Source organism: Anguilla anguilla, chromosome 3 (genome assembly GCF_013347855.1).
Source record: "Anguilla anguilla isolate fAngAng1 chromosome 3, fAngAng1.pri, whole genome shotgun sequence".
Classification (NCBI taxonomy): Eukaryota; Metazoa; Chordata; class Actinopteri; order Anguilliformes; family Anguillidae; genus Anguilla; species Anguilla anguilla.
Window position 1 is genome coordinate 23,745,660 of NC_049203.1, and position 23,473 is coordinate 23,769,132.

The 23,473-nt window shown below is 43.7% G+C and overlaps 1 long non-coding RNA gene across 1 annotated transcript; it reads right to left on the bottom strand.

Annotated features, from left to right (window-relative positions):
• Positions 1-1,803: 1,803 nt before the first annotated feature.
• LOC118222889 lies at positions 1,804-4,415 on the bottom strand. Its single transcript, XR_004764350.1, has 3 exons — positions 4,282-4,415; positions 3,718-3,795; positions 1,804-2,497 (listed from the first exon to the last, which is right to left on the bottom strand). It is a non-coding gene; the product is annotated as an uncharacterized LOC118222889 (long non-coding RNA).
• Between the last annotated feature and the right edge of the window lie 19,058 nt (positions 4,416-23,473).

Genomic DNA, 23,473 nt, shown 5'->3' on the forward strand with positions numbered 1-23,473 from the left:
TCTTTTTGAACAGATTGGTAGATAAGCATCATAGTTCACGACTCACTGCAGACCTATCCGTTTCGATTATACAATTCAGCGGTTGCCGTCATCATATGAAATGCACCGTCTACCATCTACAGTTGCACATTATTTGTGTGCTACAGTGCACAATTGATGGGTTATGACAACTTGTCCTTGCAGTGCCATCATATCGTGACTAAGGCTCTCTCGTGTTAACTGTCAAATTCAGTACCTGTTCTACTGCTTCACAATTCAAAGTGTCATCCAATATTGCATGACTGCCTGGTATAATAAGGTTCCGATCCAGGCAAGGTCAAGAATCTGGTGTCACCCATGACTAGCATCAAAGTTATTTGACTTACCTATAGAGAAGGGCTTCCAGGATAGTAATTAGAAGTGTATGTGAGCTGGCCCTCCACAGACCACACCCATATTTTAAACCCACAATGTGAACATCTGCCATCGAGTCCCCAAGTTGACTGCAGTCCGTAAAAAAAACAAACAAAAAAAATAAATAAATAAATAGTTGAAAATAGTTAAACTGAAAAACTGAAATGTAAATGCTTTCTTTGCATATTTTCCTCCCTAATTATCGAGGTATAATTTTTGTTAATGTATCCATTTATTGACTAGAAGTAATACACGTTGAACTGTAAAATTGCTCAGACTTTGCACACAGACTCCTGCATGATAATTGATCAGAACAGGACTGAATGAGTTATGAGGTTATTATTATGCTCATGTACCACCTTGTCTTTAATAATATTGTTTAAAATGTGTTTTTTGGATTTTTTTATTTTGACTATTATAGAGATGCAAGCTGTGATGCAGCAAATTTCTCTGTACAACAGGCAATGAAGATCTATCTACAGTATCCATCTATCTATCAATCATCTAAACTGAATTATCATTACTCTGAATGTATGTAGTCTTACAGTAATAACACTTTATTATATAATTTAATTTATAACCTTCATGCCCTTTACATGGAAAGTACAATGTAAGCTATGGGTAGGTATAATTTCTAGCCTATATATATATAAAGCTTTACAGATGATGTACAATAATCAAATAGAAAATAAATAGATCAATGAACTGCATGCCTTCGGATCCTGTCACTTTGAGTGACAGGTGACACAGGGAACAAACAGTTCAAGGAGAAGGCCACATGCCAGTATTGACCAGTGATACTGTAGGGGTGCATTTATTATAGGAGCAATGAAGTTGAGGCTCAAAATAATCAGGATTGTGATTTAATTTTTTCCCAAAACAATTTATTCAAAGGTTTATGTTTATACATGTAGTGTGATGTTGTGGTCAAATATATTCCTGGTGTATCTTGCATGTGTGTGTGTGATGAATGTGGAATACAGTAAGACTTCTGTGAGAGGGGTATGGAGGAATCTGAGGAGGGAGAGAGTCGTGAGAGGCCTAAGACTTATAGAGTGCCCCCTACAGACCTCTGCAATTAATATGTTCATAGTATTTTTTTTTTTTTTTTTTTGTAGGGATAGTAACCTGGACCAGAATAAAAGAATAACCGTAGATTGTTTACAGCAGGGAATGAAAAAAGTATTCAGTTTTATTCTTAAGGGCAGACATTTCAAAATGCTACACAAAGTCATCAGATGCTGTCATTGTAGAAATAGATCTTTTGTGACTGTGATGAGGCAGCTTGAACTCTAGACCCGATAGATATACAGATAAAATAGACACAGATTTGCAGAATGAATCCATGCCACAGAGAGGTGAGGCTACTATGCGCCACAATTAATCATTTCAAAACCATATTTTTAAAATAATAATATTAATTTAATTTGAGTCGTTTTCTCATTCTCAAGTCAGAGGTCCCCAGTCTTATCTGAGAAGGACCAGCATGTGTGCAGGGTTGTGTTGTAGCAGAGCACTACTACACCCGATTCAACTAATTAACCAATCATAGTCATCAATCAAGGCTGTGATTAGTTGAATCAGGTGTTTTTTTTTTTTTTGTAACCGCCTCTACCCAAACCAACTTTTCTCATGTAAGATAAGCAGCACTAAAATTTTGTGATTAACAATATAAAATTAAAATAAAAGATGCATTGCAAACAACCACTGAGCACTCATTGAATCAATATATTCCGTTTTAAATAGCATCTATTTACGAATCATTTTATTTTTAGAAATAGGGTGAAACATTTTTAACACCATCGCTTGCGAACAAATTAGTCAAAGCCTTTTTTATTTTGTCGTTCACTTCTGCAACATGGAAGCAACGATGCTAAAGAATGCTAGCGTCTTTAAATGCAAACCACGGTTGCTCTGCCTCAGGCCGTGGTCTAAAGCAGATGCCGTGCACCTTCACCCACACTCCGCCTACTGAGGAGCAGTCATGTTCTGAGGGCAGATTCCCTGCTCCGGCTGCTCTCACACAGATAGAGCACCGCAAACAATGTAGGAGTGCAGGAAATGCAAGACGAGAAGACTCGCTTTTGAGAGTGGCGCTGTATTTCTGCTCAGGAAGAAACAAGTGAATAAATTCACCACTGCACAGAGAAATGAATCAGCAAGGCCTTGCATGAAAATCTGTCACATTAGCATTTCAATGTCTTACCGTTCAATTCAATTACCATTCTGTGGATTTGATTATCCCTCTGTATACTCATTTTATTTGTTGTTGGTTTTTTGCATGATTACCTTGATTATTCTCCCTGGAAAATGGACGACCATCAATTTGTACATTACAGAGCCCATTTATAAAGCTGGACCTGCGCTGGTGGGACTAAGTGGAACACTTGGCCAATTCTTAAGGATGCAACACCAGTCCAGTGCCATGGCTGGATTAAAACCCTCAACTCTCAAATACAGGCAGCACTGTTCCACACTATTAGCATTATTCATTTCACTCATTTGCCACTTGACAAATATTGGTTTGTTCATTTACATAGGGCATTGCAGGAGAAGCATGAGGTCCTTATTCAATATGCTGCATGTCTAATAATACTTCAATGCATTAATCTAATACTACATTAACCAAATGACATTGGAGTTGCAAAACAATACAATTTACAGTTCATCTGATCTACGACAGAAAATATTCTATTCAAATGTTAGCTTTTCTTTAGTTTTTGAAACATGCTTTCTTCAGTACTCAGGAAACAAAAAAGTCCCATCATATCACATAAACATTATATTGTTGCCCCTTCTCAGGGGGTTGACAAAGATGTTTTCACAGCATCTAAAGCAGGGGTGTCAAACTGAATTCACAGGGGGCCGCGGTGTCTGCGGGTTTTACTGGTTTCCTTTCAGTCAGAAGCCAGTTAGGACCTTGAGAGCAAGTGGTGTGGATTATTTAACCAATCCATGACTTAGATGAACCAGAGTTGCTGAGAGCACCCCAAAAACCAACAGACACTGTGACCCTTCAGGACTGCGAGTTTGACATGTGATCTAAAGAAGCATTTCAAATCTGTAGTTGACCGAGGTCTGTTTACAGTACGGAGCAGGCTGGACCACAGGCAAAGGTTCCTCTCTGTTCAGCTAACTGAAGTTAGTGAGAGGGTGACTCTACCCCAACGCACGCATCACATGAACGTGCATTTAGGCTCCTCTTCACAGGCCCAGGGCAGCAGTGAGAGCCACAACAGCAATACTGTGGCAGACCATTGGAAAGAGATATATTGCATCATTAACCAGAGAGAATGAGAACAAAGTGAACAGGCCAACACTTACTGTCGGACTGAAAGTGAGCAGAGATGTGCTCCCAGGAACAAAGACACAGACTTTTTTTCCTTTGTTTTTTGAGGTGAGCTGGGAAAGAAAATCCACGAAGCAGGAAATGACCTATAAGCAAAATCTGGATCCTTTATAAAAAATTCAGGTTTTGTTTTCGGGTGTGAATCTGTTTAACATTAATCATTCTCTTGGTTTCACAGATAATCGTCTACAGTTACACCATATTGGCTGCATGTTTTTTGTTTGCTCATCTGCTTTTTTGTGTCCCAAACAATCTCTTCAGTTGAAAGCAGCTGAAGGGCTGGAAATATTTCACATTTTCTAACCTGCTGTCTGATAAATGTGAAGTTATATCTGGAGAGAAAATACTGAATAAATGGAGTAAGACCACCTCTTGAACTGTCTGGCTGGCAACTTTACACACTTGTGTGCACTTGCACAATCTAGCAATGATAGGCTACATCCCAATCCAGTTTTTGCTCAACCCACACACACTTCAATTGCAAATTTCACTTGAGAGGATGTGACGCACACACCAACAGAACAGGAGTATACACTTACGTTTAGCGAGTGGGAGGGAACAAGGAATTGAGACCCACTTCTCCCCATCTGTACTCGCAAGTTTCCCTTGGGAGATAGACTTACTGCTGCATAAAGCTTTAATCAGTTGCATAGCATGGGATGTCAAACTAGGCCTTCGGGAACCTTACCTTTAGATGGATGATTAGCCTGCTCAGAACCTGTTTCCATTTACATTTCTTGATATATCAATCATGCAATTAATCAACTCAATAACAAATATCAATAAATATCATGAATGTGTGTGTGCTAGCACTTTTTTATGTCATAAAATTGTGAAGCATTTCAATATATATTGTGACAGCTGGGGTGCAGAAGAAAGGGAGCATAAAGCATTACCATTAAACTGATCAGTACTCAGCCTGTTTCCATTTACTTTGCTTGATTAACAATCAAACAATTACTACATTGAACAATCAAGACCAATTTGTAACCTATAATGATTAAGAAATGATAATGACAAAGAGATAACTACAACATGTGATTGTTAACTAGGGTGGCAATGATCTGAATAATTAATTAGCAAAAAATCCCATGGTTTCTCTGAATTGTATGTCACGTTAATGTAGCATTTTCTTCTCACCATAGGTGAAGAATTTAATTAAAGACAGCACTTGACTTTGTTAAAACATTTTAAACAATAGGAAGTATAAATTTAAAGAGGAAAACCTCTTGTTAATTGTTTTGAACCACCATTGAGTGCAAAACCTAATTCAGGCTAGAAAAACAAATTGACAAAAATTTGCTGTTCCTTGAGAAATTAAACGGCAGAATCTTCGCATAACATATGAAAAAATCTTATAGCATGATAAATGTGGATATAGGACAATTTTGCACACATTTATTATGCAAAAAACAATAATCTCAAAAAACAAATTGGTAATCAAATTGTGCGAATCCATTGTTTGTTAATCAAGCAAAGTACAAGGAAAAAGAGTAATAGTCCATTTAAAGATGAGATTACAGAGGGCCTGGTTTTACATCCTGTCAACGGTACACCACTGGCTTTACGTCCAACGGTACACCACAGATGCCAATATACTGGTCTACATATATTGAGAAAATATATGTCTGTTTTAGAAGGGAGAAAGGGAGATAGGGGCTGAGAATCAGTCATGTCCTGCTGCAATACCATTAAAGGTAGGTGAGTAGGGTGGAGGTGGATTGGTCAGGGCTCGGGGGAAGCCGATACCGTGGTAAAAATTGCCCGCTGATTAACTGGAAAGAACTGGGTGATCTTTTCAGCCAAGAAGAGAAGGATTTGGTTTGCACCTCAGCAGCTCTTGGCAGAAGGATACTGTCTCTTTAAGGCTGAGGCGATTTAGTCTCGGCCCCAGCAGGGGCCTGGCTCTCCCAGGTACACCTGGCTCCGCAGGATGGGGAGGTTCTGGTGCCGGTCCAAATCTCCCAGGATGCACTGCTCACAAACTGGCAGCCGCCTCTTTGTGAGACTGTCAGTGGATGCTGCCCAGAGCGGAAGACTGGGGGTGTGGAAGACTATGGAGAAGATTGAGAGGGAAACCCTGAAAGCATTTAATTAACATATGTAAAACCCCGCCTCCTCCAGAGAACACTACAATATGAAAGGTTATCTACGCAATGCCTATGGTCTAATTGAGTTTGATGCTCAAGTTTTGGAGCTCATGCTCAGACTTGAAAATGTTATGGAATGAGGTAATACATTTGTGTGGGGTTTGGGTCTGAAAAGAATTGTCAGGAATCTGCAGGAGCATTGTCAACTTTTTCTGATATTTAAGTAGTTAAAACATATGTTGAGATGTTCAACAAAACATGTTAAACGTGCAATCATGAAAAAAAAGAAGAAAAAAACACATCTGCAGGAATATTATTCGGGTCTAAAGGGTTTCAATCTGTTGCTAACAGGGTTAGCAGTGCACCCCAATCATCTTCTCAATCATTTCCATCATTGCTCATTCATGACTGGAAAAAACAGGTGCATGCATAAAGTATTTTCACTTAAGTCATAAGTGTGACGGTCCGGGTAGGGGGGACCCAAACGCAGAGGGAAAAAAACACAAACTCAAAAGGGAAAACTAACAAAGACTTTACTAACAAAAGGTGAACAAACAAGGAACAGACAGGGCCACAATGGGCTAAAACACAAACTCAAAAAATAATCTAATGAAACAGAAAACAACAAGAACTCAAAAACACAGGCGGGGCAGAACACGGGAAGGCAGAGCACAAGGGAACAAGCAGGTACATACAGTCGGGAAACAAACACAAGCAGGCAGGTACATGTATGTCAGGTAACAAACACAACTCGGGAACAAACACAAACAGGCAAAAAAGAAAACGCAGGCAGGTATAAATGGGCTGAACATTAATAGGCAACAAACACAAGGAAGAACAAACGCAAGGAACCAGCACCCGAGTCAAAGGAACAGAGAACTTAAATAGACAATGGGTAACAAGACACAGGTGAACTCAAAAAACAATCAAACCAGAAGGAGGGGATAAGACAGGTGGGAACAATGATGGGATAACGAGACAATTGAAACAATCATACAATTAACAGGAGGGGAGCAGGACACAAAACAGAAGTGCCGCCATCTGGCGGCCCAACAAGGGAAACACAGACAGGAACACAGGACCATGACAGTACCCCCCCCCCAAGGGACGGCTCCTGACGTCCCAGGAGGCCGACCCGGGGAGGGAGTCAACAGAGGGTGGGGGCTGGAGACCGGATTCAGGACTGGACAAGACAAGAACAGGGACAGAACACAGGAACAAGACTCTGGACCGGACTCTGATGGGGGAACAGGACTCAGACAGGAACAGGGACTGGACACAGAACTGGGGCAGGAACAGGACAGGAACGGGACAGGACAAGACTCGGGGCTGGACTGGACAGGACAGGAACAAGACTCGGGGCTGGACTGGGCAGGACAGGAACAAAACAAGAACAAGACTCGGGGCTGGACGGGAACTCGGGGCTGGAAACAGGACTCAGGGCAGAAACAGGACTGGACACAGGACTCAGGGCAGAAACAGGACTGGACAGGAACAGGACGGGACTCGGGACTGGAACGGGATGCAGGACTCGGGACTGGACTCGGACGGGGGAACAGGACTCGGGACTGGACTCGGACGGGGAAACAGGAGGACGGGGGAAAACAGAACACAGGAAAACTTGGGACAAAACTCAGGAACTAGGAAAACAGGGCGACACGGGGAGACTCAGGGCTGGGCAGGACCCGGGCGACACGGGGAGACTCAGGGCTGGGCAGGACCCGGGCGACACGGGGGAAACTTAGGGCCCGCACATCGGGCGACTCGGGGGAAACTCAGGGCCCGCACATCGGGCGACTCGGGGGAAACTCAGGGCCCGCACATCGGGCGACTCGGGGGAAACTCAGGGCCCGCACATCGGGCGACTCGGGGGAAACTCAGGGCCCGCACATCGGGCGACTCGGGGGAAACTCAGGGCCCGCACTCGGGCGACACGGGGGAAACTCAGGGCCCGCACATCGGGCGACTCGGGGGAAACTCAGGACCCGCACATCGGGCGACTCGGGGGAAAATCAGGGCCCGCACTCGGGTGACAGGGGGACTCAGGAAACCAGGGGGAACTCAGGAAACCAGGGGGGACTTGGACAGGGGCAAGGCAGACATACAGGACTGGACTGGGGCGAGGTGGACACAGGACAGCAACGAGACGGGGCACGACAACACTGGACTGGGTTGGACAAGACTGAGGGGGAAACAGACTGCCAGATACTGGCACAATAGGGAGACCTAAAAAGACAGACACAGGGACAAGCAGGCGGGGAGGCACATGGTGACACCGATGGACACACAAAGGGACAGGCAGACAGGGAAGACGAGGGGGGAACCCAACAACTGACATAGGGACTGACACACAGGCAAACAAGACAAAACACACGCGGACTGGCACACAGACAGACAGGCAGACAGGCGGGCAAACACGTTAGCTGATGGGCTGACGGCCTGGGGGGCAGACAAACAGGCCAACAAACTGGCTGACACACATACGGGTAGACTAACAGACAAACAGGCGGGCAGACAATTAGACAGGGGGGCCGGGGAACACACGGACACACGGTTGGGAGGACAGACACCAAAGGGAGAATGGACACCAGGGGGAGCGACGAGACCGGGGGAGGGACGACCACTGGGGGGAGCGACGAGACCGGGGGAGGGACGACCACTGGGGGAAGGACGGACACCGGGGGAGGGACGACCACTGGGGGGAGCAACGAAACCAGGGGAAGCACGAACGCCAGGGGAAGCACGAATGCCAGGGGAAGCACGAACGCCAGAGGGCAAGGTGTGGACACTAGGGGGAGCGAGAACACTAGGGGGAGCACGAACGCCAGGGGGAGCACGAACGCCAGGGGGCAAGGTGTGGACACTAGGGAGAGCAAGAACACTAGGGGAAGAACGGACACTGGGGGGCACGAGAACACTAGGGGGAGCACGAACGCTAGGGGGAGAACGAACGCCAGGGGGAGCACAAACGCCAGGGGGAGCACGAACGCCAGGGGGCAAGGCAGGTGGCTTAGCCTGCGGGGCGGCCAGAGCAGTCTGCGGCGGCCCCTGCGGGACAACAGAAGGGACCGTTGTCCTCTCCGGGGCTCTGGACGGCTCTGGAAGCCTCTCCGGAGCTCTGGACGGCTCCGGAGGCCCCCCCGGGACTCGAGGCAGCTGCGGAGGCCCCCCTGGGGCTTGAGGCGGCTCCGGAGGCCCCCCCGGGGCTCGAGGCACAAGTAAAGCCCGAAACTTGGGTGTAGCAGGCGGCCTCCGCGGAAGGGTCAGAGCAGGCGGGACCTCCGGGGCTGGAGGCGGCTCTGGGGGCCTCTCCGGGGCTGGAGGCGGCTCTGGGGGCCTCTCCGGGGCTGGAGGCGGCTCTGGGGGCCTCTCCGGGGCTGGAGGCGGCTCTGGGGGCCTCTCCGGGGCTGGAGGCGGCTCTGGGGGCCTCTTCGGGGCTGGAGGCGGCTCTGGGGGCCTCTCCGGGGCTGGAGACGGCTCTGGGAGCCTCTCCGGGGCTCGAGGCGGATCTGGGAGCCTCTCCGGGGCTCGAGGCGGATCTGGGAGCCTCTCCGGGGCTCGAGGCGGATCTGGGAGCCTCTCCGGGGCTCGAGGCAGATCTGGGAGCCTCTCCGGGGCTTGAGGTGGCTCTGGGGGCCGCTCCGGGACTTGAGGCAGAGCAGGCCGTGAAGGCCGCTCCGGGACTTGAGGCAGAGCAGGCCGTGAAGGCCGCTCCGGGACTTGAGGCAGAGCAGGCCGTGAAGGCCGCTCCGGGACTTGAGGCAGAGCAGGCCGTGAAGGCCGCTCCGGGACTTGAGGCAGAGCAGGCCGTGAAGGCCGCTCCGGGACTTGAGGCAGAGCAGGCCGTGAAGGCCGCTCCGGGACTTGAGGCAGAGCAGGCCGTGAAGGCCGCTCCGGGACTTGAGGCAGAGCAGGCCGTGAAGGCCGCTCCGGGACTTGAGGCAGAGCAGGCCGTGAAGGCCCCTCCGGGACTTGGAGCAGAGCAGGCCGTGAAGGCCCTTCCTGGACTTGGGGTGGAGCAGGCCGAGGGCCCTGCCGACTGGGCTGGGCAGGGGACAAGAACACAGACCACAGCCGTAGGGAACCAGGCTGGGCAGCTGGACGGGACCGGCGGGACCCCCGCGGGCCGGGCCCTGGAAAGATCGCCAGTCGAGTCCCTTCGAATGACGCAGGGCCGGGAACCGCTGGCTGGGCAGCTGGAGGTCTGGCCGACCGGGAGGCAGCCCGACCACGGCGCCTCCGTGACCGCCCACCCCGGGCACTGGGAAGCTCAAGGGCGAGGGACTCCCAGTCGCTGGGTGGCGAGTCCTCCGGGTCACTCCACCACCCCGGTGGCATGATAAACAAACAAACAACGAACAACAAAAAAAAAAAAAAAAAAAAAACACCTCTGCTGGGTCCCACACTGGCTGGTTCCTTCTGTGACGGTCCGGGTAGGGGGGACCCAAACGCAGAGGGAAAAAAACACAAACTCAAAAGGGAAAACTAACAAAGACTTTACTAACAAAAGGTGAACAAACAAGGAACAGACAGGGCCACAATGGGCTAAAACACAAACTCAAAAAATAATCTAATGAAACAGAAAACAACAAGAACTCAAAAACACAGGCGGGGCAGAACACGGGAAGGCAGAGCACAAGGGAACAAGCAGGTACATACAGTCGGGAAACAAACACAAGCAGGCAGGTACATGTATGTCAGGTAACAAACACAACTCGGGAACAAACACAAACAGGCAAAAAAGAAAACGCAGGCAGGTATAAATGGGCTGAACATTAATAGGCAACAAACACAAGGAAGAACAAACGCAAGGAACCAGCACCCGAGTCAAAGGAACAGAGAACTTAAATAGACAATGGGTAACAAGACACAGGTGAACTCAAAAAACAATCAAACCAGAAGGAGGGGATAAGACAGGTGGGAACAATGATGGGATAACGAGACAATTGAAACAATCATACAATTAACAGGAGGGGAGCAGGACACAAAACAGAAGTGCCGCCATCTGGCGGCCCAACAAGGGAAACACAGACAGGAACACAGGACCATGACAATAAGAGGCTGTTTAAATACAGTTACAAAGAACCTACTTGCCTAACTCTTTGTTTCATTTGTTTCTAATTGGGAAAAAGCTGGAGGGCACTATGGTAGAGCAATGAACTGTGAAGAGAAACTCAGTTCACTCCCTCTGCAGTCACATACCTTCAAATTTATTAACATAACGAGGGTACGTATGGTCAGTCCTGAGATCTTTTTGTGAAGAAAACAATAACATTTGTGCGTTTTAATTTTTATGTTTTATGAACTGTGCATTATGTATTCTTAAAATAATACATTTAAAAATATTAGTAGGCTGGATACATATGACTATTGTCATCAGTGGGGATGATAGAGCATGTGATATTCCCCATATTCCAACTGTGCTGTTCTCTGTTCTCCAGCTAATTGAGGGGTTCAATCCATGGCATGTTACTAGAAGAGAGCTGAGATAGAAAAGGTGATAATGTAGAGACAGGTAGAATGCATTTTATTATCCTACGGTGTAGGTGATACTGCACCTCTTCAAATAGTAAATATGCGTAAGAATTACTGGACGATAAATATTGCCATAGCTTTCCCACAGCTTTTTCACACTGCGGTAGTTGTAGTAAGAACTGAATCCGCTCAATCCTGCATTGTGCTCTTGCCATCACTGCGGGCGTGACTATGGGTCCCTATAGGGGCGGTTGTGGGGGGTGGAGGTATTTTCACCCATGGAGGAACAGAGCTGGATTTATCATTTCCCCACATCACCGCTCCATGGGTGGCTGAGCACAGTGCTGGAGGAAGGGGCTTAATGGGAATGAATTAATTAATAGGCCTCCCCCCTCCAGGCCACTACTCCCAGATTGTTCCAGAATCACAAAGGAAGAGGGCTTCTCCGTATGAAAGAGAGGTGGGAAACGGTGGAACACGGCGATTAGCAATAGACTGTAGCTGCGGCTAAAGGACTGACTCGAGCCCGGGGAGAACGAACGTCGACCCGAGGCACGCTGGGAGCTGGCCGCGCCCGAACGGATGTTGTGAGGGACGATGCTTCTCGCCGCGTGCCATTTGGAAACGCTGCTCCGCTATCTGGCTCTCCCCGGTGGCTGTCCCCCGGGAGACCGGGTGCAGATAAGTTATTCAATTAAAGGTGCATTATTGGGTGGCCACCTCTGAGAGCTGAGATGCTGATAAGGTAGCGATTATGCAGCCCTGCATTCCTCCGTGTCCCCTCTGACATGTCCCGCTCTAACGACTGCCTGAGGGGGGAGGGTAGGAGCAAAGGAGGGGCTGGACACTGAAAGGTGGAGAAAAACAGGTTTATCAAAGCCCACTGACTCTGGCAAAGATCTCCCACTCAAGAAGCTGCTGGAGGGGTAGTAGTTGCACAGAGAAATTAACTGACAAAAAATATTTTGGACTGCATTCAAATGTTAATCTTTTTTTTTGTTGGAGAAATGTTGTCAGTCTTTCTTATCTCCATTGACAGTATGCCAAGAATATGTCAATGGTAGTAGAACGGATTGTAATAATTTTTTTTTACAGCTATTGAAATGTTTCTTTTAGTTTCAAAAGGCCAGACACCTGCATTTTGCATGTATCACAACAGAGTTTACATAGAGTGCTTACATCACAGATCAATGTCATGCGAAACTCAGTAACAGAGTGAAATTTCTATGCTAATGTCTCGTAGACACCCAGGTGGCTGGGGGATATTTCCAGAGAAATGAGGGGAATTATAGCACTGGAACAGAACTGTCAATGTCTTTCTGCCAGTGGCTGAAGTGCTCTCAGTTTGTGCCCTGAGTGAAATGGCAAAATATAAATAGATAGATAGATAGATAGATAGATGCCAGATACATGCATGCATGCATGCATGCATGCATGCATACATACATACATACATACATACTGTACATACATGCCTAAAAACATACTGTTGTCTCTCAGACTGGATATCCATTCCATAGGTAGAACAGGTAACTTGACAAATACAGATTCACACAACTGTGGAAAGTGAAGTACCCACAACTGACAGCTCGCGGTGCCTGAATCTCGAATGGCAAAGAGGATGCTGGAGCTGAGAGGAGATGGTGCCTCATCTGTTGTGCAGAGAATACAAATAGGTCAGCATTGTAAAGGCGGGGCAGCCCGGGCGTGAGCCTCTGCCAGATGAATTCCTCTGTCGCTCTCGATATCGATGGCCATCTGGTGTAAATGTGGGAACGTCAGACGTGATGTCTGGGGAGGTACCTGGGGAGCTGACGTGAGCCTGTAAAAAAACCACAGATTCTTCAGACTCACCAGATACTGAGCTCCTGTGTTCTTTCCACCATCTCTGCCTTTTTAACTGCATGAGGTTTTGATTGGCCCCAAGAATTAGCAATGCCATATTATATTATAGAATGTCCACTGCCACAGTATTGTAGTTGGCTATGTCTCTTGGCGAATTTTCAAATTTGTCAAACTGGAATTTTTGGGCTTCATCTGAGGACAATGTTAAAATAGAGAGTTGAGTATCTGGTGGTTATATAGAATCTGTGGTAAAGCCAGTAAAATGCAGCTGGATCACTCTTTCTTTGGGACTGTATGCCCTGTCTGCACCTACTGTGATATCTTGTACCTCAATGACAAACATTCTGCCCCATGATCTAATTGTATTTCACACCACTGATTCCTTATAAGTGCAATGGGGTTCAGTCATAAGATGAGACACAGTGGTATTTACAGCTTTTATATGCAATGCCAGAGACAAACATTATGCTATGCTCCTATGTTTTTTTTTCACTGCTGCTCTGTATTGATTTTTTATTATTCAGTTTGCCTTTATAATACCATATTCCTGTCACATAATTATTTGGATGCATTGGACATGCACCGTTATGTCTCATATCTGAATCGAGATTAATCATATTGCTGCAATTACTGAGGACAGAGTAAATGTGAGTGTAGGTCAATGTGGTGTTATCTTACATAACAGATCCAGCAAGTGAATATGCACAATTACCCACATCTTTATCCCTGTCCAATGTGTGGACAATCTTTGTCATTTGCATATATACTGACAGTCATAAAATAAAACATTTTTATGGACTGTCCATTCATTTACATTTGGCAGACAACCTTGACTCACATTACAGACTGGGTGATACAGCCTGCTTGTGATTGAGGCAGTCTACTTGATTGCCTCTGTAAATCTAACCATGATTCTCCTGTATGCTTATTGAATGTTTATTCTCATAAATGTAGTGTGAATAATAATAATAGTAGTAATAATAGTCTGTATTGCTGTTATTTGTAATTAAAAGTGGTCATATAGGAGAGGAATCAAATGCTGTATGACACAAAAATGATTCACATTTTTCACAATAAGTACGCTCATTTATTGTCATGGTGTGACACTGACTAATAATTTTCGTGCTGGGAAGATCTTTGTTTATTGTGAGTGAAATACTGTATCTGGGTATTTGAAATACTTTGTACTTCTCTTCTACTGCACCTACATTACAGTTAGGGTGTAATTTGTTAAGGTGTACATACTGTAAGTTCTCCATTTGCAAAAAAAAAAAATATTTCATCCCCAAGTGGTAAATGGACTGCATTTATATAGCGCTTTTATCCAAAGCGCTTTACGATTGATGCCTCTCATTCGCCAGAGCAGTTAGGGGTTAGGTGTCTTGCTCAAGGACACTTCGACATGCCCAGGGCGGGGTTTGAACCGGCAACCCTCCGACTGCCAGACAATCGGTCTTACCTCCTGAGCTATGTCGCAAGTGTTGGCTGAAAGTGTTATTCTAAGCCAATTGTGTCTATAGATGTTTGAATTACAGTTATGAAATTATTAATTATATTTTTTGATGTATCCTCAGTTGTATATATGTTACATACATATTTGTGTGCGTGTGTGTGTGTGTGTATATATATATACACACACACTTATGCAAAAATAACACCAAAAATTAAATAAACGCAGTGTGTGTACATCACAATACAGATGTTTTCTTGGTTAGAACTACATAATACAGACAGTTGAGATGTAGAACTATTAGGGGTATGGGAGAGATGATCACCCAGGCTGTAGATACAAAGGATTACATTTTATATCTACAGAATCTGCAGCTGCTGTATCTACAGCTGCTTGGCAACTATAATAATGCATTTTAAAGAGTAGCATGTGGAGAACTGAGAGGACAGCTCTTGAAGAAGGCAAAGAGAAGGAAGGCCTGGTCTGCACACTGACTGACTGAAAGATGAGAGCATAATCCTACTCTTCAATCAATCAATCAGGTATCCAGATCTGGAAACATCATTTATCTAATTAGCTCAGTTGCCCAGGTAGTAATTCATGGCACAACAGATTTCCAGAGTTTCCAAATTTTTTTTTAATATACTGCACAAGAGCATCATCTACAATAGACCTTCAGCTGAAATATACCGTGGTATCACAGCTATACATTGGATATAGAAAATACGTACATTCAGTGAATACGGCATGTCCCTGGTCCTGTACACACGTCAGTCAAAACTTGTCTCTTTGATTAAACTAACATATAGCTGTGGAAGTTAATGCAGACAGATATCTGCAAAAAGTTATGGTAATCCTTAGTTATATGTAATTTTCTCTGAGCCTTTACTCATTTAAATCTTGACAAAGCAGCGTGTCTGGCAGTAGTGCACAAGCACTTAATGAAATGCTCATTTCAGTCCCCCGGTCTCTTCTTTCCTGTGCCACACATGTCCCGTTGCTGCGATTATTTTAACTGGTGCCAGCAAATTGCTGTGACCTCTTTAATCTGGCCTGTGAAGAGGGGGCCCTCCACTTCTCCACAGCCCCTTTTAAAGCAGAAAAGTAGCTAGCAAAAGCAATGCTGTTGCCATGGCTACCTGCTGGCAGCCGCTGCTATGCGTGGAGAGCCCCCTACAATAAACAGCACTGGCTGTTCCCTACCCAAGCCCATGTGGGAGGGGTGGGCGGGAGGGGTGGGGGAGGGGGGGGGGCGGAGCTGCTAGGAAACAAGGAAAGGTCTCTCAGCTACAAGAGACACTAAGCTGGGGTTGGCCAGAAAAAGACCAACAAGGAGCAAAACAGGACCTCTATGTTATTTCCCCTGCCTCAAAAGTTTCTTTTTTTGTGATTTAGGATTTATTCCCATGTCAACACGATCAGTGTTAATGTGTAATCCAAGTGCACTTGATGCCCTCTGTTTTCTCAAAAGTGAATAATATTAAAGACTGTAGTCCCAAACGATTTGCTTCCATGTCGAATTTTGATCTCTGACACAGTTCACTGATATAGTGCAAGTAGTCATTATCTGAGTTTTAAAAATGTGGAAATTTATGGTTGTGCTTGTTTCATCAGTGTGCACATGCTTATAATGTTACATAATGCTTGCCACTTCACTTGCACAGAGTTCCATTGTATTCCAGACAGGTACTTAAGCAAATCAGGTTAATGACAGGCTCCCTTTTGTTGAGAAGAGGCCTAGAAAGTAAGATGATCCAGGCAATTCAAACTGCTTTTCTCTAGGTAGCTGAAAGCTTATATGAACTGTTACTTTCAGGATATTTTTCATGAGACACAAAATATACCCCAAATCTTCAAGATAGAATTCAGTGCTAACTGTGGCTGGTTGACCCTCACGCCCACACTTGGGTGGGATCCATGCCTCATTGCTTTGTAGTGACCCCTGCTGGATGATCGTGCGCCTGCGGTCTGCTTGCTAAAGCTAAATGTTACAGGTGTCCTCCTTCAACATCCTCCTCCAACTCAGGTCTGTACAAGCTTGGTTTTTGAGTTGTGGGGTGAAAAGATGCAGCAGGCATCATCACTTGCTTTGGAAGTGAGTGCATACTTGTGTACACTCCCCTGCATTGGCTAAGACGATTTCTGTATTGCAGCTGTTTATGATTGGGCATTCCAAATTGGGGCGAAAATGGGGAAAAAGCACCTGTTAAACACTTTTTTTCAGAAAACTTGGTCAGCTATGTTTTGCATAAAGACAGCCATTTTGTAAGAAATAGCTGTGTAACTGTACTCTGTGTGTGTGTGCGCGCGTGTGCGTGTGTGAGTGAGTGATATGGGGAAGAGTACATGGTTGCTATTGGACACTGAGGCACTGGTCAGGTTTCAGCTGCCACCCTGCAGTGCCTGACTGACCTTGGTACAGCTGGTGAGACTGTTAGTTTACAGTTGTAGTGCCTGAGTTCCTCATGGGGGGGAGTGGGGGCTTTTGCTTGTGCAGGCATGAACAGACATCTGAAAATGGAGAGCTGGAGAGGACAGATGTCTCATCTCTCTCTTCACTCAAATGGCAGATGTACTGTACTGTACATTGCTGCTGAATATATGTCCTCTCTCTCTCTGAAAACATTTTCATGGAATGTCTGTGAATTTGCATAGTATTACCAATGAAGAAGAAGAAGAAAACAACAACAAAAACAACAATAAAATCAACAACAACTTATAGGACACTTTGCACTTAAAAAAAGAAGAAAAAAAACACTAGAAGGCTAGCAAATAGTCAAATTTCAGAATACAAAAGTAATATAAACAGGGATTGCAAAAACAGTGCAGGCATGAATTCAATGTTGATGTATTTCAGCAAAACTGAACACCAGGATTCATGTGAGTCCTATTGGGGGTGGGAGCATGAGGCACTGCTCTGAAATGGTTTGCTTCCTGCAGCACTTCTTTGATTGCTCTTACCAAGTCATGTGGAGAGACCCCTTTCTCAACCTCTCCCTCACCTTGCAGGAGTTCCACAGGGATTAGAGCTTGGCTCTCGTCTGTTTTATTCTGAATCACTTAAAATGTTGTTTGTGTCCATAGCTAGCACTGTAAACTGAGAGAGCTTGGTTGGGATCATTGAGTACAGCAGATTGTTTCTCAAAAAGGCTTGTTCTCTCAGTTTTTCACCATCACAATTCCCATCTCTTGGTCCAGGGCCCTATATTATCTTGCTTTTCCATTACATGAACTAACCCCATAACACCATTGCAAGACATCTATTTCCTAAAACCTTTAGCTTCTTTGTTTGCACAAACTTCAAGGCCTGGAGCATCCCTAATAGATTTTCAAGAGTCCTTCATACCTGCAGAACAGTAATAGGCTTGTACAGTAACAGATATCAAAGAGTCGGAGTACATTTCAATTCAGTCACTTCAGGAAACAATTTGAAATTCAATTCATTCACTGGAAAAACAAAACAAAACTATAGACCATTATGGGAATTCTCAGTTCATGAATTGAATTCTAAACGTATGCCCCTACACAAGCAGCCAAACAGATTGCTCCACAACCTATGGTTATTGGTAAATGGTAAAATGGATTGCATTTATATAACGCTTTTATCCAAAGCGCTTTACAATTGATGCCTCTCATTCACCAGAGCAGTTAGGGGTTAGGTGTCTTGCTCAAGGACACTTCGACATGCCCAGGGCAGGGTTTGAACCGGCAACCCTCCAACTGCCAGACAATCGCTCTTACCTCCTGAGCTATGTCGCCCCTTTATCCGTTGTGTGGCCACACCTCCAGGACAAGTCATTTTCCTTACCTGATATTTTAATTGGTTTCCTTAAAAGGCCAAATCATGTGTCCATGAAATAGTATGTGGTTACTGCAACCCCCAAGAAAAAGATTTAATGTAGCCCCTTACTGGTAATTGTGAGGCATTATACTGTAGCAGTATGGTGGCTCCTCCATGTGTTTTTTATGTTCCAACATTATGCTGTTGTTCTTGTTACTCCTGTGATTTGAATGTTTTTAATTCATTACCATGGTGACCTCGCAAGTCCCTCTGGATCAGTGTATGCTAGAAAATTAATTATTAAACAAAAAAAAAAATGTATATTTCCCTGTGTTTGCAAGAGTGCACAGCCATTTCTGATTTCATATTGCAGCTTGTTTATGTCTGTACTCTCAAGAAGTTAAAACTTTACTCCATATTGTTGGCTCTTCATTAGTAATGATTCTAATGTAATGAGTTTAATATTTAGTACTGTTCTAAACTGCCACTATACATATTTAAAAGACACCCAAAGACCATACTCTCAGAGATTCACTGTTCCCGTAAGCTATTTTGAACAATGGAATCTTTTCTTAGATCCATATTTACTGGTTTTGGTGGCTGAATGTTTTCTTGTGTTGTTTAAATCATTTGAGCCCGCTAGTGCTGCTTCTCTCCTGAGGCGACTTAATCTCCCTCACTGGCTGCACTGTGAACGTCTCAATAGTCATGAATGATGACACATCTGGAACTCTCTCACCATTGGAATTCAGTGCCATAATCTATTGATTTTTCAGATCCAAATACTAAAAGAATAAATAAATAAATAAATAATCACACTTTGTAGTCAGTATATTTAATCAGTAACAAATTAATAGCTTTAAAAACAACCTGCACAGTAAAATTTGTGAGTGTTAAATCAACTCTTACAGAGTATATATGGTCCCTACTGGACTCATGTGTACTCTGTTACGCCCAATTCACACTATCAACGACTTGGTCGCGTATGGCGGAAAAAGCGGCGTTTTCTGCCTCTCTGGTGCAACACCAATAAGTTACCGATTGTAAAAATAATTTTAATGATTTCTTGAATTTGCACGTTGATGATGAAAATCTATTTTGTTATATTCATCCCATAAACATATCCTATATGGTGGTAATTCTAGAAAATTATACATGCAGTGGCGGAAGGGTGGCAAGGTGAAATTTTGGGGTGGCATGATGACTGTTATAAATTCAGGCTGGCTACTGTATGTACAATATCCACTTGTGAATGCCAAAGCTAAATTGTATGATAAAGAACACTTGTTTTACATTGAATATCTTAGTTGCATCAACACTGAGTTAGCTAAGCAGCAAGGTGTTAATGTGTGCAATATTTATTCAATTTAGCAAGTGTCGACAAGTGTATTGTCTCTTCATATAGGAACTCAAATGAAAGAAGACAGCTTTGCTACAAATTAAACGATAGCTGCGGTTTTGAAACAAATGGAGTAGACAAACAAGCTAGCTTCATGTCTGGTGGTCCTTTGTATCCGCGTTGTGCATTCAAATCATATATGACAAACCATGTTCACAAGTATCTCGATCTGCGTTCAAGTGAGAAGCGCAGCGTTTGACTCACGAATTGGGAGGGGGACTCTGGAAAGGGTGGACTCTAAGCATACATAATTGTGTAGTTTTATAAGCTGTTCTTCCATGATGCCACAACAGAACAACAGAAAAAAAGCATGGACTTGTAGGAATACTTTTTTTGAATACTTTCTCCTCACTGTATGTTGCTGCTCTTCATAGACTTTGAATGGAATCTTGTCGCTGTGTTGCTGTGGCAAGTTGATAGTGTGAATTGGGCATTGGAGTTGAATTAGTAGTGGACATTTTACTGTGTATAGCTTTGTCATGTCACAATGCAAGCATGTTCTGGGGCTTGGATTCAAGTGCAGAGAAGACTCAAAGAATCAATACCAAGATGCTGCAGGCAAAAACACAGGAGAAAGCTAAGAACACTGGAGAAATAGAAAGAAATACACTGGAACTATGGGACGAAACCATCAAAAAACACAAGAGGCAAAAACACTGGAAAGGCACAAGAAGCTAGAGTGCAAAGGGCTAACATGAAACTGGGCAGGAATGCTAAGACTCAGCAGGGAACATAGGAGAAACAGGGAAGGAAATACACAGGGGCGCACCTGAAGACAATCACCAGAGCATGCAGACAAAAGAGACTAAATGAGGATCAATAATTAAATAATCACAAACAATCAACTCAGATGACACATGAAACAGGGAACACAAGGAAACAGGCGGCCTCTAACGGCTGTCAGGTGGAACTCATGATATACCATGCCTTTATTTTTATTTATGCATGGTCAACTCAAATCTATAGATTCTACTTTTTCATATACACATACATTGCAAGTATTTCTTTGCCTCATTATGTACCTATTCTACATTAACTGACACCGGCATGTCCTAATGGACTGGATCTAGCATTCAGGGCACAGGGACATGAAAGAGTGATAGTAGACACCAGGGGGTCTCCATGGCTAAGGTTCCATATTGCCAGCAGTTTTCACCAGACAACCATCACCACCATCAACAATTTACCAATGTTTTTAAACACTTTTATAAAAAACTATTAAAATACATAAACCAAGGTTCCCAAGCACAGACCCATTGGGTGAGCAAGCTGGGCTCTCAGTTAATTAAAGTTTTAATTACGGTTTATTGATCTGTTAACTGAAACCTGATTTGGCTTTGATCAGCAAGTCACTTGAAAAGTGAACCTGGGTCGATATAAAGCTGTAAGTTTGGTAAGACTTTACTGGAAAAATATGTCAAAAAGCCAGCACAACATATTACAACTCCTATCCTAACCAGACATGGCAGTTTTACAGCGAATGTGTCATAGCAGTGTAATGATGTATGTTCTGTATTTTACAAAAACAGATGAACAATGACACAATCAAAATTATCATGGGATACATTATGGTGTTGTTATTGCACTTTTACAAGTTGTAATATGTTGTCATAAGCTGGTTACAACATGTTATATCCTGCTTATGACAGCCTTATGTAGGCCAGGGGTGGGCAATTCTGGTCCTGGAGGGCCGGTGTGTACGCGGGCTTTTGTTTCCACCTATTGCCCTGGGTAAATGAGCTGACTGATTGTATAAACCAACACTGGTTCACTCGTTGATTAGATTACAGAAAGAAAAAAAAAATATATACAGGGACATAAGAACAGTCTTCAGGTGTCATTCACATGCTTATCAAGGAATGTAGCAAAAATGTCAGATGGCGTAAATGTTAGGGCTAATTGCATAATTAAGGCCAGAAGTTGGCATGAAAACCAGAAACAGATATGGCCCTTGTTGCCTCCCTCTGCCTTATGACATATTATTCAGTGTTACCATTTCTTCAAAAAGGAGACCTGTACAGGTGTTGAATTTTGAATGTGTGCATGTTTATACTTATCTGAGCAGCTTTAGCTCCTTAGCTACACAAATTAGCAAGACAGGCTGTTACTTACAATGTATAATGGCCTATTACTGATCCATTATACATTGCAAAGTTTATTACACTTACAAAGCTGAAATGAATCACCAACACCATTTTAATAAGCACTTTGTATATTAACAAGAACATGTGGAATGAGACATATTACTTTTCATTTGTTCTACAGAAACATGATGTACTGTGATTATAAAAGATAAATATGTAAATGTAAGGAAAATTAACATGTAGCAGTAGTTGCAGTTTCAGCAGTAGTAATAGCTTTTTCAAGAGCTTCCTTTGTTTGATTGCTTTAATTTGTGTTACTGCATCATCATTTTATAAAGAAAGCATCATAAAAAAGTATTATTATTATTATTATTATTACTATTGTAGTAGTAGTAGTAGTAGCAGCAGTAGTGGCGGTAGTAGCAGTAGCAGTAGAAGTGTTAGTAGTGGTAGCAGTAGTAGTAGCAGTAGCACCAGTAAGCATGTGTGACCCTCAGAGCATGACTTTTACAAGTGCCATCATCTCTAGATGATTAAAACACACTTGCTCTTAAGATGTATCATCAAGGGACGCTTCACTAAAAGAAAAGTGTATTCTGGATGCCCACAGTATTTCATAAACAATAAAAGTATTGCATCATGCTCAAGGGTGTCATGCCAATAGGCATATTTATTATTCATAGCTGAAATCAATTACTCTCAAAGGTGCATTTTATGGTTTGTTTGTGTATGATATGTTTTGATTTTGCTGACTATTACCTATTTTTGTACAATAGTCAATAACCCCATCACTTGACAGTCAATGAGCAGGAGGCTTCTTATGGAAATGGAATATACTGCCATATTTTGTGTATATTTAGGAAAATATGGTACATATATTTAAATACATGTCTAGATTGCAATATTTGAATAGTAGGAAAATAAACTTGAATACGTTCACATGCATTGCAAAGCTTTTATTGATGACTTTTTATTGCAATATATTGCAGTATATTCCAGTTAGGTAAGAGGCAGCTGAACACAAGCATTTTCATGCATGCTAGTCAGTTTCACCCTGTGATCGTCAGTTTCTATGCAATGCTGAACAGTAGCTTCTCCTTCTTGGCCCTGAAGGGTCTTAAAGGGATGCAAATGTTCTTCGTTTCCTGTTAGATTAATTATGACCTGATTTCCTTTACATTAATTAGGATACCCGGAACATCTCCTCTGAGGCCTTAATGTCATCACTTTCACTGAAGGTAATCATCATGCTTGTGTGATGAGACATGTATGTTTTGTATGAAGAGAGGGATATTGGACAATATTGAAGCTACTATGAATGTAGGGATCCCTGATAGGCATGTATTCCTACCTTAAGGAATCCTACTTTAAGTGAATCTTCTACAGCTGCATCCAACTGTTCTTCTTGCTTGGCTCAGTTTATCTCACTTTTTCACAATGGGCAGCTTACATTTTTGAACAGAGTCTGTGACCTCTCTCTCTCTCTCTCTCTCTCTATTTCTCTCTCTCTCTCTCTCTCTCTCTCTCTCTCTCTCTCTCTCTCTCTCTCTCTCTCTCTCTCTCTCTCTCTCTCTCTCTCTCTCTCTCTCTCTCTCTCTCTCTCTCTC